Source organism: Silurus meridionalis, chromosome 23 (assembly GCF_014805685.1).
Source record: "Silurus meridionalis isolate SWU-2019-XX chromosome 23, ASM1480568v1, whole genome shotgun sequence".
NCBI lineage: Eukaryota > Metazoa > Chordata > Actinopteri > Siluriformes > Siluridae > Silurus > Silurus meridionalis.
Genome location: NC_060906.1, coordinates 4231789 through 4246025, shown reverse-complemented (window position 1 = coordinate 4246025; position 14237 = coordinate 4231789). Strand labels below are relative to the sequence as shown.

At 45.7% G+C, this 14237-nt stretch overlaps 1 protein-coding gene across 1 annotated transcript in view; it reads right to left on the bottom strand.

Annotated features, from left to right (window-relative positions):
* Positions 1–14237, bottom strand: part of LOC124377357 — a 291851-nt gene that overhangs the window by 3792 nt on the left and 273822 nt on the right. The window lies entirely within an intron of this gene.

The following is a 14237-nucleotide window of genomic DNA, read 5'->3' as shown; positions in this document are numbered from 1 at the left end:
CATATCACATATTATAAAATTCAGGGTGACTTAATAAATGAAATAATAAATAAATATGTGATAAATATGAGACAATATTCTCATTCCCCACCACATTTCCAACCGCTAACACACACTCCTCTACACACACACACACTTACTCCAAACACACTCCTCTGCACTCACACACTCACACACATACTCCTTTACACTCACACACACGCTCCTCTACACTCACACACTCCTCTACACTTACCCCGCACACCACCCGCACGCCGTGCCGGCGATTCAAACTCTCAAACAGCCTCCCTCACACTAACACTCACACACACCCGCCTGCGCACAGGCACGCTAGTACACACACACACAAACACCCTCCCGCCCGCACGCGCACAGGCACGCTGGTACGCAGACACATGAAATTGTTCCAAAAAAAAAAAAAAACGCTGGAAAATTGGCAACACGCCAACCGCTTTCGTCTCTACACACCATGCTCACCCTACTGGTCTCTCATATGAGACGACTTGAGCTAACGAAAATGCCGGTGGCGTGTGTGTGTGTGTGTGTGAGTGTGAGTGTGTGTGTCTGTGTGTGTGTGAGAGGCGATAAGCGGAGGCGGAGGAAAACTCGTTTTTTACTATCAGTCCTGCACACTACGTATCCCTAAACTTTAAAAATTTTACTTTTTCTTCTTTGCTTATCTTAATTTTCTTCTTAATCTTCGCTTTCTGGCTTCGATTCGCCAACTAGCAGCGGCGTCTCGAGCTCATATCTCAAGTTTTGTTTGCATATCAAAGCATAAATTCGACCGAGTGACCACTCGTATCTCAAGAAACTCGTATGTTAGGGCACTCGTATGTCGAGGTACCACTGTACTTAGTTTCTTTAAGCCTTTACTTTCTGAAGTATTTCTCTTTTTTTTCTGTCCTTTATCTCATTTACGCTCAGGGATCCCACCTGCAGAATCACTGACCATCACACTCACAACACTGACCATCACACTCATCACTGACCATCACACTCACATAACTGACCATCACACTCATTACTGACCATCACATTTACATCAGTGACCATCACACTCACATCACTGACCATCACACTCATCACTGACCATCACACTCACATCACTGACCATAACACTCACATCACTAACCATCACACTCAACACTGACCATCACACATCACATCACTGACCATTACTCACCATCACACTCACATTACTGACCATTACGCTCACATCACTTACCATCACACTTATCAATGACCATCACACTTATCACTGACCATCACACTCACATCACTGAGCATTAAGCTTACATCACTGACAAATTACAGTCACATCACTGACCATCACACTCATCACTGACCATCACACTCACATCACTGACCATCACACTCATCACTGACCATCACACTCATCACTGACACATCACTGACACATTCACATCACTGACCATCACACTCACATCACTGAGCATCGAGCTTACATCACTGACCATTACAGTCACATCACTGACCATCACACTCATCACTGACCATCACACTCACATCACTGACCATTACACTCACATTACTGACCATCACACTTACATCACTGACCATTACGCTCACATCACTTACCATCACGCTCATCACTGACCATCACACTTATCACTGACCATCACACTTATCATTGACCATCACACTTATCACTGAGCATCACACTCATCACTGACCATCACACTCATCACTGACCATCACACTCACATTACTTACCATCACGCTCATCACTGACCATCACATTTACATCAGTGACCATCACACTCATCACTGACCATCACACTCATCACTGACCATCACACTCATCACATCACTGACCATAACACTCACATCACTAACCATCACACTCAACACTGACCATCACACATCACATCACTGACCATTACTCACCATCACACTCACATTACTGACCATTACGCCACATCACTTACCATCACACTTATCAATGACCATCACACTTATCACTGACCATCACACTCACATCACTGAGCATTGCTTACATCACTGACAAATTACAGTCACATCACTGACCATCACACTCATCACTGACCATCACACTCACATCACTGACCATCACACTCATCACTGACCATCACTCACCATCACACTCATCACTGACACATTCACATCACTGACCATCACACTCATCACTGACCATCACACACATCACTGACCATTACAGTCACATCACTGACCATCACACTCATCACTGACCATCACACACATCACTGACCATTACACTCACATTACTGACCATCACACACATCACTGACCATTACGCTCACATCACTTACCATCACGCTCATCACTGACCATCACACATCACATCACTGACCATCACACTTATCATTGACCATCACACTTATCACTGAGCATCACACTCATCACTGACCATCACACTCATCACTGACCATCACACTCAACACTGACCATCACACTCATCACTGACCATCACATTTACATCAGTGACCATCACACTCACATCACTGACCATCACACTCATCACTGACCATCACACTCACATCACTGACCATCACACACACATCACTGACCATAACACTCGCATCACTAACCATCACACTCAACACTGACCATCACACTCATCACATCACTGACCATCACTCACCATCACACTCACATTACTGACCATTACGCTCACATCACTTACCATCACACTTATCACTGACCATCACACTTATCACTGACCATCACACTCACATCACTGACCATCACACTCATCACTGACCATCACACTCATCACTGACCATCACACTCATCACTGACCATCACACTCATCACTGACCATCACATTCACATCACTGACCATCACACTCACATCACTGAGCATCAAGCTTACATCACTGACCATTACAGTCACATCACTGACCATCACACTCATCACTGACCATCACACTCACATCACAGACCATTACACTCATTACTGACCATCACACTCACATTACTGACCATTTAAACTAACTAATTTAAACTAACAAACAAAAAAAAAAGTATAAAGTTCCTCCTCAGAACATTGATGCTGAACCTAAAAGCTCTGCTTCAGTCTCACTATTAGAGAATGTGTGTTACTGAGGAGCAGGTCATGTGACTCTCGGAGAGATGATCTTACCTTAGTATCTCCAGTTTACAGTGAGGATTCTCCAGTACAGCAGAAAGACACTTCACTCCTGAGTCTCCTACTTTATTCCTAGACAGATTCAGTTTTCTCAGTTGTGAGGGGTTTGATCTCAGAGCTGAAGCGAGAGCAGCACAGCCTTCATCTGATACTTCACAATCACGCAACCTGCAGATACACAATGACACACACTTCACTCTCTCAGTTTCTACACATTACACATCCTGTGTGTGTTTTAAAATGAGTGTGTATATTGAAACAGTTTATTCAGTGACAAAAACTGTCTGTGTGTGTGTGTGTGTGTGTGTGTGTGTGTGTGTGTGTGTGTGTGTGTGTGTGTGAGAGAAAGAGAGTGTGAGTGTGTATGAGTGTGTGTGTGTGTGTGTGTGTGAAAGTGTGTGTGTGTGTGTGTGTGTGTGAGTATGTCTGTGTGTGAGTGAGTGTGTGTGTGTGTGTGTGTGAGAGAAAGAGAGAGATTTCATACACCTTTATTAAAAATATACATACAAACCAACTTAAGTCAAAAACAAATCAAACAAACAAACAAGCAAAGTTAAAACATAAATCCAAAACTCAAATTAACAACATATCAAAAGTTAATTCTTCATCAATTAATTCTTCATCAAGAACCTGGGTGATCAGGTGCGTGGATGAGAGGACCCAAATGCAGGATGCACCAGACGATAAGAATCAGGAAAGGAGGGTTTAGCACAGGCAGAAATATTTAATGTCTGAATACTTCTGAATACTGAGAACAAAACACAGTCGCAGCACAAACAGGGTTAAAGTAGAAGAAAAGGGTGAGGAGGATATAACAGGCAGGAAAGCAATAATGTCCGAAAACCTTTGAACACACAATCGTGGCACTCACTGGGTTGTGCGGACAGTAACAGTGGTGGGAAGTATGGGGTCGGGTGGTGGTTCCTTCTCATCAGGGGAGTGCAAACAAGACAAGGCATTAGGCTTCCCATTTAGCGACCCCGGCCGGTAGGACAAGGAGAAGTTAAATTGCCCGAAGAACAGCCCCCAACGTGCTTGACATGGATTCAGGCGCTTGGCAGTCTGCATATATTCCAAATTTCGATGATCGGTCCAGGCGAGAAATGGAACTTCGGACCCCTCCAGCCAATGATGCCATTCCTTTAGGGCCAACTTAACAGCCAAGATCTCACGATTACCAACAGGGTAGTTCTGTTCAGCTGGGCTGAGACAGTGGGAAAAGAATGCGCATGGGTGCAGGCCGTGGTCACGGGCACCTCTCTAAAACAGAATGGCCCCTACACCCAGATCTGAGGCATCCACCTCCACCACAAATTGGCGGGTTGGATCCGGAAGGGCTAGGACAGGGGCTGAGGTGAAAAGACTCTTCAGTTTGGTAAAGGCCAGTTCAGCCTCTGGGTTCCAGTTAAAGGCCTGACATATGGACGTGAGTGAGTGAAGGGGGGCCACGATGGAGCTATAGACCCTGATAAACCGGCGATAGAAATTGGCAAAACCCAAAAACCTCTGTAATTGGGGCCAGTCCTTTACCGCCTGAATCCTGGCTTGGTCCATTTGGACGTTATTGCCTAAAAGGACAAATCCAAGGAAGGTGGTGCTGGACACATGGAAATCGCATTTCTCCGCCTTGACGTATAATACATTCTGGAGGAGCCACCCGAGTACCGAACACACATGGTGGAAATGTTCGTCTCTAGAGCGTGAGAACACGAGCATGTCTAAAAGAATATCGTTTACCAACGCCTGGAAGACCGCTGGCGCATTTGTGAGGCCAAATGGCATAAAAAGGTACACATAATGCCCCGACGGGGTATTGAACGCCGTCTTCCACTCATCCCCCTCCCGGATACGGACAAGGTGGTAGGCGCTACGGAGGTCCAGTTTGGTGAAGATGATAGAGCCCTGGAGAGAGTCGAACGCAGAAAACATCATGGGCAATGGGTACCGGTTCTTGACAGTTATGCCATTTAGGCCCCGATAGTCGATGCAAGGACGGAGGCTCTTGTACTTCTTTTCCACATAGAATAACCCAGCGCCTGCTGAAGAGGAGGAAGGGCAGATAATGATGGAAGCCAGCAAGTCCTGAATGTATTGGGTCATGGCCGCCTGCTCGTGTGCTAAAAGATGGTAAAGCTAGCCACGGGGTGGCATAGTTCCTGGCAGGAGATCAATGGAGCAATAGTAGGGCCGGTGCAGGGGCAAGGAAGAGGCTTGAGTCTTGCTAAACACTGCCCAGAGGTCATGATAGACGGAAGGAACCGAACTGAGGTAGGGGGAATCTCCAGGGTGCATGACACTGGCCTAGGGGAAGATGGAGTGAGGCAGTGAGATTGGCAATAGGTTCCCCATTTGAGAACCCGACCGCTGGACCAATCTAGGTGGGGGTTGTGCTTGCGGAGCCAGGGGAAACCAAGCATGACCGGGCTTTAGCACAGGCAGGAAATATTTAATGTCCGAATACTTCAGAACAAAACACAGTCGCGGCACACACAGGGTTAAAGTAGAAGAAAAGGGTGAGGAGGATAGAACAGGCAGGAAAGCAATAATGTCCGAAACCTTTGAACACACAATCGTGGCACTCTCTGGGGTAATGTTGAACATCCGTGGCACCGGGAGCGTGAAGCAGGGGGCATGTCAGGGAAATAAAGCGAGTCCGAAAACATACTGAGGTAGAGAGCCAGAGAACAGAGCTAAAGGGATCTTTATCCAAAAATCCAAAAACCAAGGGCAGGCAAAAATCCGAAAAACTGGGAGATCCGAAAGCGAAAGTAAATCTTTCCACAGAAAAAAATGAAGAAATTCAATTGGACACTCACTCTAGCTTTTAAAAAAGCTTTGAAAACAGTTACAACATCTTGATTTGGTCTGTTTTCAATTCTGTTTCTCCTTGTGACATATATTGCAATTTTTTCTTGTCCAACAATAAAATTAATCAACTGCCATTTTATTATCTGCTTTTGACAATATCTCAATCCTAAAATAAAAGCAGAAAATAAAGTTTTCCTGAAATCTTAAAAAATAACCCCTCAGATCCATATCTTTTAGACCTTCTATATCCAGCAGTGTGCTACACATACCTCTTAAATCAGGAGAAATGGTGATTTTGGGAAAGGGATATTTTATATCTGGAATCAGACTTCCATCAGCAAAGTTTTATAACATAATTAATTCTTCCTCTGTTGATCTTTTTTTCCACAGTTTTAAAATAAATTCAGTTTGGCGTGAGGACCTCTGACCTAAAATGGCGGCCAGTGCAAGACCATCACTTAAATGAGGCTCAGCCACATCAATTACGTTCCTTAACTTTACCATACCAGAGCCACAAAGTCTTAATGAAAGACCTGGCAAACACATTTGATAAGTCAGGCGAGATCCTTTAACCAAAGGCTCCTCAAGCAACCAAAACAATGACTCTGTTTTACAAACCCTGATAAATCTGAAAAGTCCCCACATTTTAAATAGTCCATGATAAAAAGAAGGAAGTCCTTTGAAATTAGATTGTTTGTGATCCGTAAATACCAGAGTACTGTCAAGTCCAAGTCCATTGATCTGCTGTAATATGTTCTGAGCCACTTTCCTCCAAACTTCAGGCCCAGTTAACAGTCTCTGGATAAACTGCAAGCGAAAAGTTGCAGGTCTACTAAACAGATGCACCAGACCTTGACCTCCTTCTTCCACAGGCAAGAAAAGTACACTTTAAGGGACCCAGTGAAGCCAATCCCAAAAAAAGTACACCAGCGTTGCTTGTAATCTGGAAAGCAGACTGGAAGAAGTGTCTACACATATCAATCTGTGCCACAATGTTAAAGCAGCCAAATTGTTCATTATTGAAACACGTCCTCTAAAAGAAATTTGTGTATGAATCCACTTTCATTTTTTTAACCTGCCCTCTATTTTTTTGTGTGACAGCATCTCCAATAAACACTCCTACATATTAAAGATCTCCTTTTTTCCAAATTAACCCACCAGGTAATAATGGTGGCCCCTTCTCCCATTTTCCAACAATTAAGGCATTACTCTTACTTTATTTTAGCAGCAGATACATTTCCAAACTCTTGAATGATTTTTACTCGAGTAATTATATCATTCTGCCCATTGACCATCATCATTCCATCATCAGCATAAGCTGATATCTGATGTTGCAGATTGACATGAGGTAACAGTAGGCCTTCTATATTAGACCATCATTTGTTTAATAATGGTTCAATTGCTAAGGAGTGAAGTGTTCCAGAGAGTCACAACCTTGTCTGATGCCCCTGTTAACACTAAAAGGGACAGACAAACCACCATTGATTTTTAGCAAACTATCAATGTCTTTATATAACACTTTTTCCTTCAATAAAACCTGGGCCAAAAGCAAGAACATCAAAGGTGTTCCAAAGATATTGGTGCTCAACCCTAACAAAAGCTAGTTCTTGATCAATGGAGATGAGCCCTAAATTAATGCCCAATAGGCCAGCAACCTCTATTACATCTCCAACAAGAAAAATGTTTTCAGAAATAGACCTACCAGGCACACACTACGTCTGGTCAGGATGTATGATGTCCCCCATCACTTCCCTTAATCTATTTGCCAGAGTTTTTTTGCTAGTGCCTCCTTTGACTTTTTTGGAAGCTTCGGTAAGCCTTGATAAAAACTGGCAGACATTTCCTCATCATCTTTATATTCACTCCCATACAGATCCTTATAGAACCTTCCAGCCCTTTGTCTTATTTCAGACAGCACTGTAAGCTCCTGCCCGTTCTCTGATCACAATGAGTGAATGTATCTACTCTGGCCATTTTTTCTTTCCAAATGAAAAAAGAATTTGGATGGGGCATCCATTTGTGTTCAGTTTTGGTAGCGTGACCTGACCAATGAACCTTTTGCCTTCACGCCCAACAGGTCTGCAAGAAACATCCTTTTGGACTTGAGCACATCAACACTATTTTGTTCTCCAGTAGACTCCAAAATTGTTTGCACCTCTACAATTTCCTCTTCAAGTTCTTTCATTTTTTGTGTACTATTTTTAGAGACCTTGAAATTATACTGTTGACATAATACATTTATTTCAACTTTTCCATCATCCCACCATTGTTTTACATTTATAAAACACGCTTTGTTTGATTTAAATTCCTCCCAAAAAAAAAAAAAAAACATCTTTAAACTTTGCATCACTCAACAAAGCTACATTAAAATGCCAAAAGGAACTCTTTACCTTATATTTGATATAAACACTTTACAAATAACAATATCATGATCAGAAACCCCAGAAGGACTAATTACACAGCTCTTCACAATATTAAAATGATGTTTAAAACAGTAGAGTCGATCTAATCTGTACACAACTAATGTGCTCCTCCTCTCCACACTTAAAACATCTCATAGTCTCAGAACTTACAACCACAACATAGTCAAAGCCATCAATTCTGAATTTAAAAGCCACACACATCCTCTACTTCACTTTTAAGAACCATATAGACTGGTGGTCTAAAAGAGACTACCGTAATTTCCGGACTATAAAGAGCACTCATATAATTTGACAAATATTTTTATTTTTAACATAAAAAAGCCGCACCTGTCTATAAGCCGCTAATTGACTCACTACACTAATGTACTTTACACAGGCTTTAACGAAGCGGTATTTGGGGAAAAGACTGGCACTGCATACTTCCGGTATTACTGTGTGTGTGGAGACCAAGGATCCTTTTTATTTTCTGATGCTCATTTCTAAGTTTCTTTGACTAACCCATAACGCTGTTGCCAAGAAAAATAAAAAAGCACGAGTTTTGGAAACCTGTCTGTGCTTATATGCAACTGGAGTTAGTGAGCTCTCCCTTCACCCAGACTCAACGCCCTACAACGACTTGTATCTAAACCAAAAAAGTCATTGTTCACTGTGTTCCTCCTTCCTTTCACAACTACAGTGGTACCTTGACCTACGAGTGCATTAATGTACGAGTTGTCCGAGATACGAGTGGTCATTGGGTCAATTTTTTTGCTTTTTTACGCGAGCAAAAAAATTGAAGTACGAGCTCGAGACACCACTGCTAGAGGGCGAAGCGAAGCCAGAAAGCGAAGATTGTGATGAAAATTGAGATAAGCAAAGAAGAAAAAGTAAAATTTTTATGTTTAGAGATACGTAGTGTACAGGAGTGATAGTTAAAAACGAGTTTTCCCTCTGCCTCCACTTATCGCCTCTACCGCCCCTCCACACACACACACACACACACACACACACACACACACACACACACACACACACCACCAGTGTTTTCATTAGCTCAAGTCGTCTCATCTTCAAGAAAAATACACTGAATAAAACCTTATTATATCTTTACATACTCTTTTTATTATGTTTTATACAATATTTGTTATTCAGAAATGTATTTTCCAATTTAATAACATGAAACATAAAAACGGGGTATTTTGAGGGTTGGAACGGATTAATGCCATTTTAAGTATTTTCAATATGGAAAACTTTAGGTTACTTACGTAACCCCGGTTCTCTGATAACAGGAGTAAGGTATTTCACTATGGGGAATCGCCTCGGGCGTGACCAATCCTGGAAGCATCAATCACACCACATCTGTCAGCTGACAGACCAATCACGACAGTGATGCGGGAGTCCCGCCTCCCTATATACACCGCTGCTGGCGGTCCCTGCCTCATTCTCACATATCTCTTCTCCGCACTGCAAGGAGGAGGTAGAGATACCTCACCCTGTTATCAGAGAACCGGGTTACGTAAGTAACCTAAAGTTTTCTTTCAAACATTCGTTCGGTATCTCTCTATGGGATATAGACAACTCCCGTATTGCAGATATGCTGTCCGAAGCAGGTGTCAATCAACTCAGAGATGTGATAAAAAGAGATAATCCCTCTCACTGAAGAGAGTGGAAAAGTGAGAGAAATGACAAACATCTGAACCACGATGTTTCCATCACTCGTTGTCATTCCCTTACGCATACACGTATACATGACCAAAAACACATCTATATAGACAAATACATGTATATATAATCATACCTACAATATATACACAAATATATATTACACACTCAGGACTGAATGAGCCAGCGAAGGCTCTGTGACATCCAGCCTATAAAAACAGACAAAAGTGTGCGGCGAAGCCCAGCATGCGGACGCACAGATGTCCTGAATCGAAACACCCTTAAAAAGCGCCCACAAAGTGGCCAAGCCTCGGGTTCTATGAGCCCTCAGTCCTTCCGGAGGGTTGAGACCCACGCTATTATAACACAATATAATAGTCTCCACGAGCCAATGGGACAGGCGCTGTCGGGAAACGGGACTTCCCTTACGGGAATCGACCCATGAAACAAACAGCTGATTACTCCGTCTCAAACCCTTTGTCCTGTCAACATAGTGACGTAACGCACGGACAGGACACAGACAGTGAAGTCGCTCCTCCTCCGCTGAGGAAAAAGGAGGCGGATGAAAAGCCACCAAATCCACCTGTCTGCAGGCGAAAGCTGACTCGCTCACCTTAGGGATAAATGCCGGATTAGTCTTGAGAGCCACTCATGAAATCCAAGCAAACCGCATACAGGAGTTATGAACTGACAAAACATGAAGTTCACTAACCCGCTTCATGGCAGAAAGAGCCAATAACAAAGTGACCTTCAGCGACAGGAGCTTTAAATCAATACTTCCTCTTTCGGCTCAAAAGGAGACTGAGAGAGCGCGCTCAGGACCACTGACAGATCCCATGGCGGAACCAGCGGCTTTAAGAACGTGCTCAGACGCCGCGCTCCCTTCATAAACCTGCACACGAGTGGATGATGACCGATAGTATTACCGTCAATCCCTACGTGGCATGCAGAAACAGCGGCGAGATAAACCTTAACGGTTGAAAAAGCCCTGCCCTTATCCAAAGGTTCTTGCAAAAAGCACAACACATCTGCCACAGAACAGTGAAAAGGGATGATATGTCTCTGAGCACACCACAATTCAAACACACTCCATTTCCTATCATATGCAGAGCGTGTCGAAGCTGCTCTCGCATTCTGAATCGTCTCAATCACCCTCGGAGGCAAACCAGCGCTGAGATTCATCCTCCCATGAGCCAGGCCCAGAGAGCTACTCTGTCCAGTGCCGGGTGAAAAATCTCTCCGCGCGCTTGCGAGAGGAGATCCCTGTGCAACGGGAGAGGCCAGGGTCGATCGTGCAGGAGTTGGAAAATCTCCGTCAGCCACACTTTCCCAGGCCAGTTCGAAGCGATTAGTATGACAGAGTGACCTCCTTCTCTTACTCTTTGTAGAGTCGGCACGATCAAACTTAGAGGAGGAAGTGCGTAAAGCAGAATGTTTGGCCACGGGTGGGCTAGCGCATCCACACCCATAGGTGCACCGTTTCTCGCCAGAGAAAAGAACAGAGGGCAATGAGTGTTTTCGTGCGAGGCGAAGAGATCTACGGCGGCCCGGCCGAATCTCTCCCATAACAGGTTTACCACCTGAGGATGGAGAGACCACTCCCCGTACAGGGGATTTCCCCTGGACAAGAGATCCGCCCCCGCATTCAACATTCCCGGCACATGAGTCGCTCGCAGCGACAGGAAATGCCCCATGCCCCACATCACGAGATCTCGCGCTAGACGGTGAAGTCGAGGAGAGCGCGTTCCGCCCTGGCGATTTATGTACGCCACCGCCGTCATGTTGTCTGATCTGACCAATACGTGGTGACTCCGAAGAAACTGCACGAAATGTTTCAAAGCTAGAAACACCGTTAACAGCTCCAGAAAGTTTGTGTGCGCACCAAAGCGAAACGGGCCATTTCCCTTTCGCTATCCTGCCTTCGCACACCGCACCCCAACCTGTGAGTCACGCATCTGTCGCCACTACTTTCCTCAGGGAAACAGCCCCCAGCGGGGTTCCCGACTCGAGAAAATCGCGATTTTTCCAGTGATGGAGAGCGCGTAAGCACAGTGACGTCACCATCACTTTGCGATTTCTCTGGAAAAGAGAGAGACAACTGCGAATCGACCTGACGCGCTCTTCTGATAGAAAAGCCTGATACAGGTCTGAGTTCAATCTGAGACCCAGGTATATTATTTCCTGTGTAGGCACCAAGCAGCTCTTTGTCTCATTTATCCTGAAACTCAAGCCAGTCAGGTGAGACAGAAGCACACTCGTATCCACCTCTGCTTGCTGCCGTGATGGAGCACAGAGGAGGAGATCGTCCAAATACGCTGACACTCTGAGACCCGATGCTCTCAGCGGTGACAGTGCAGCTTCGACGGAACCGACGGAACCGCCAAATATTCATAGGCTGTGCCCTGATAGGCAAAGCGTAGGAATTTTCTGTGTGCCGGATAAATGCTTATGTGGTAATATGCGTCCTTCAGATCCACTAACGTAAACCAGTCTCTGGGACGAATAACACTGTACAAAGCTTTCAAAGTGAGCATCTTGAACTTGTACTTTCTGAGGTGTTTGTTGAGGTTCCGTAAATCCAGAATGGGACGGAGACCCCCCCCTTTCTTGGGAAAGACAAAGTACCGGGAGTAAAAGCCGAGCTGGCTGTCCTCTCGCGGCACCGATCGAATTACTCCTTTGCTTAGTAAGGAGGTTATTTCGTCTTCCAAAACCTGAGCAGATTCGCCCTCTGCTGTCGACCAAATCAATTTGTCTTACGGCAAATTGCAGGCGATATCCCGCTGTATTGTGGAATACACCCAATGACGAACTGCGCATGTGCGCCAACTCTCCGCTCGAGCAGAGAGCGGGCCTCTGTGGCGCTTGCTGACAGACGGCGCGGTGGCACCATCTGGCGGTGGAGCCGGGGGTTGCAACTCTGGTTCGAGTTTTTTATTGCGTGTGTGGATTTTTTCACTTTTCTCTTTATCACACACGTCTGTGCCCTCGGCCCACTGCCTGGATGCACAGAACAAATCTTTAATAAATTTGGACGAACATGGAACATTCTGCTCTCTCTCTTGCATAACCCCGCGGGCGGAGAGGGGAGAAGTAACTTTCCGGGCACTGGGGGAACTGGTGCCAACACTCCAACCGGAGAAATTTTGTTCGTCGAACACAGTCTTTGAAACGCTCCCCAACGCCTTTTCGCTGGAGGGGGAGGACAAGACTCCTGAGATGAGTCGAGGGGTGCTACAGAAACTCCGAGAGTGCTGCCACCTCTCTTTTGACCCAAAATCAGACCACTGGGTCGCCCGCCTTTTCTTCCCTCCCTGAGGGTCCGCTGGGCGATGCCTAGCAGCTGCCTCTGCAAAAGAGGTCTTTTTCCTGGGCTGGGGCTGTTTCTGGCGAGCCTCCCCAGGCATTGACTGCTGGGGTGGGGGTTGCCTAGGAGCCCTGAAACCAGGCTGTCTCTCTCTGGATGCAGGGGCGAAATATGAACGTGCGGGTTGGGGAGGGCGAGCAGGAGGCTTTCTTGGGAGGCATGCCTCAAACGCTTGCGAAGGTCGCATTGCTGGCGCATATTCGCCACCGCAGCCCCGAAAAGGGCTTTTGGCTCTATCGGGGCATCAAGGAACTCTACATTCTCCCTCTCCGATAAGCCCGTCAAACCCAACCACAGGGCCCTTTTGCCTACCACAGCGAGGCCCATGCTGCGGCCGCAGCTCTGGACCGCTCCCCTAGAGGAACGCAGGTTGAGATCTGCAATGACGCAGATTTCTACCCACAAGGTAGAATCTGGCGACCCAGCATCAATCTGCCTCCCCATCTCTTCCATGAGCTCTGCCTGGTAAGCTGTGAGCATGGAGGTGGCATTCAGAGCTTTAACCGCCAGTGCCAAGGAGCGGTAGATCTTCTGAAAAAGGGAGGCAGACAGCCTTTCTGTACGTCCTGGCAGAGAAGGGGAGGAGGAGGATAGAGCAGCTCATCAATTTGGGTGGTGGTGGCTAGCCACCGACAGCTCTACGGGGGTGGGGGGCCGGTGGGGGGTCAGCTGCTTAACTGGGGAAGTGCGCGATGGCAGCCTCTTCCCGTCATATAAAACCCTCTCAGCGTCGGAATGCACCTGCTGAGACGGCCATTCGATGGAAAGTTTTTTGGCCACTCTCCCACACACCTCCACAAGGTCCAGCTCACCTGGCATGGGGGAAGGGCCCGTAGCACTTCCA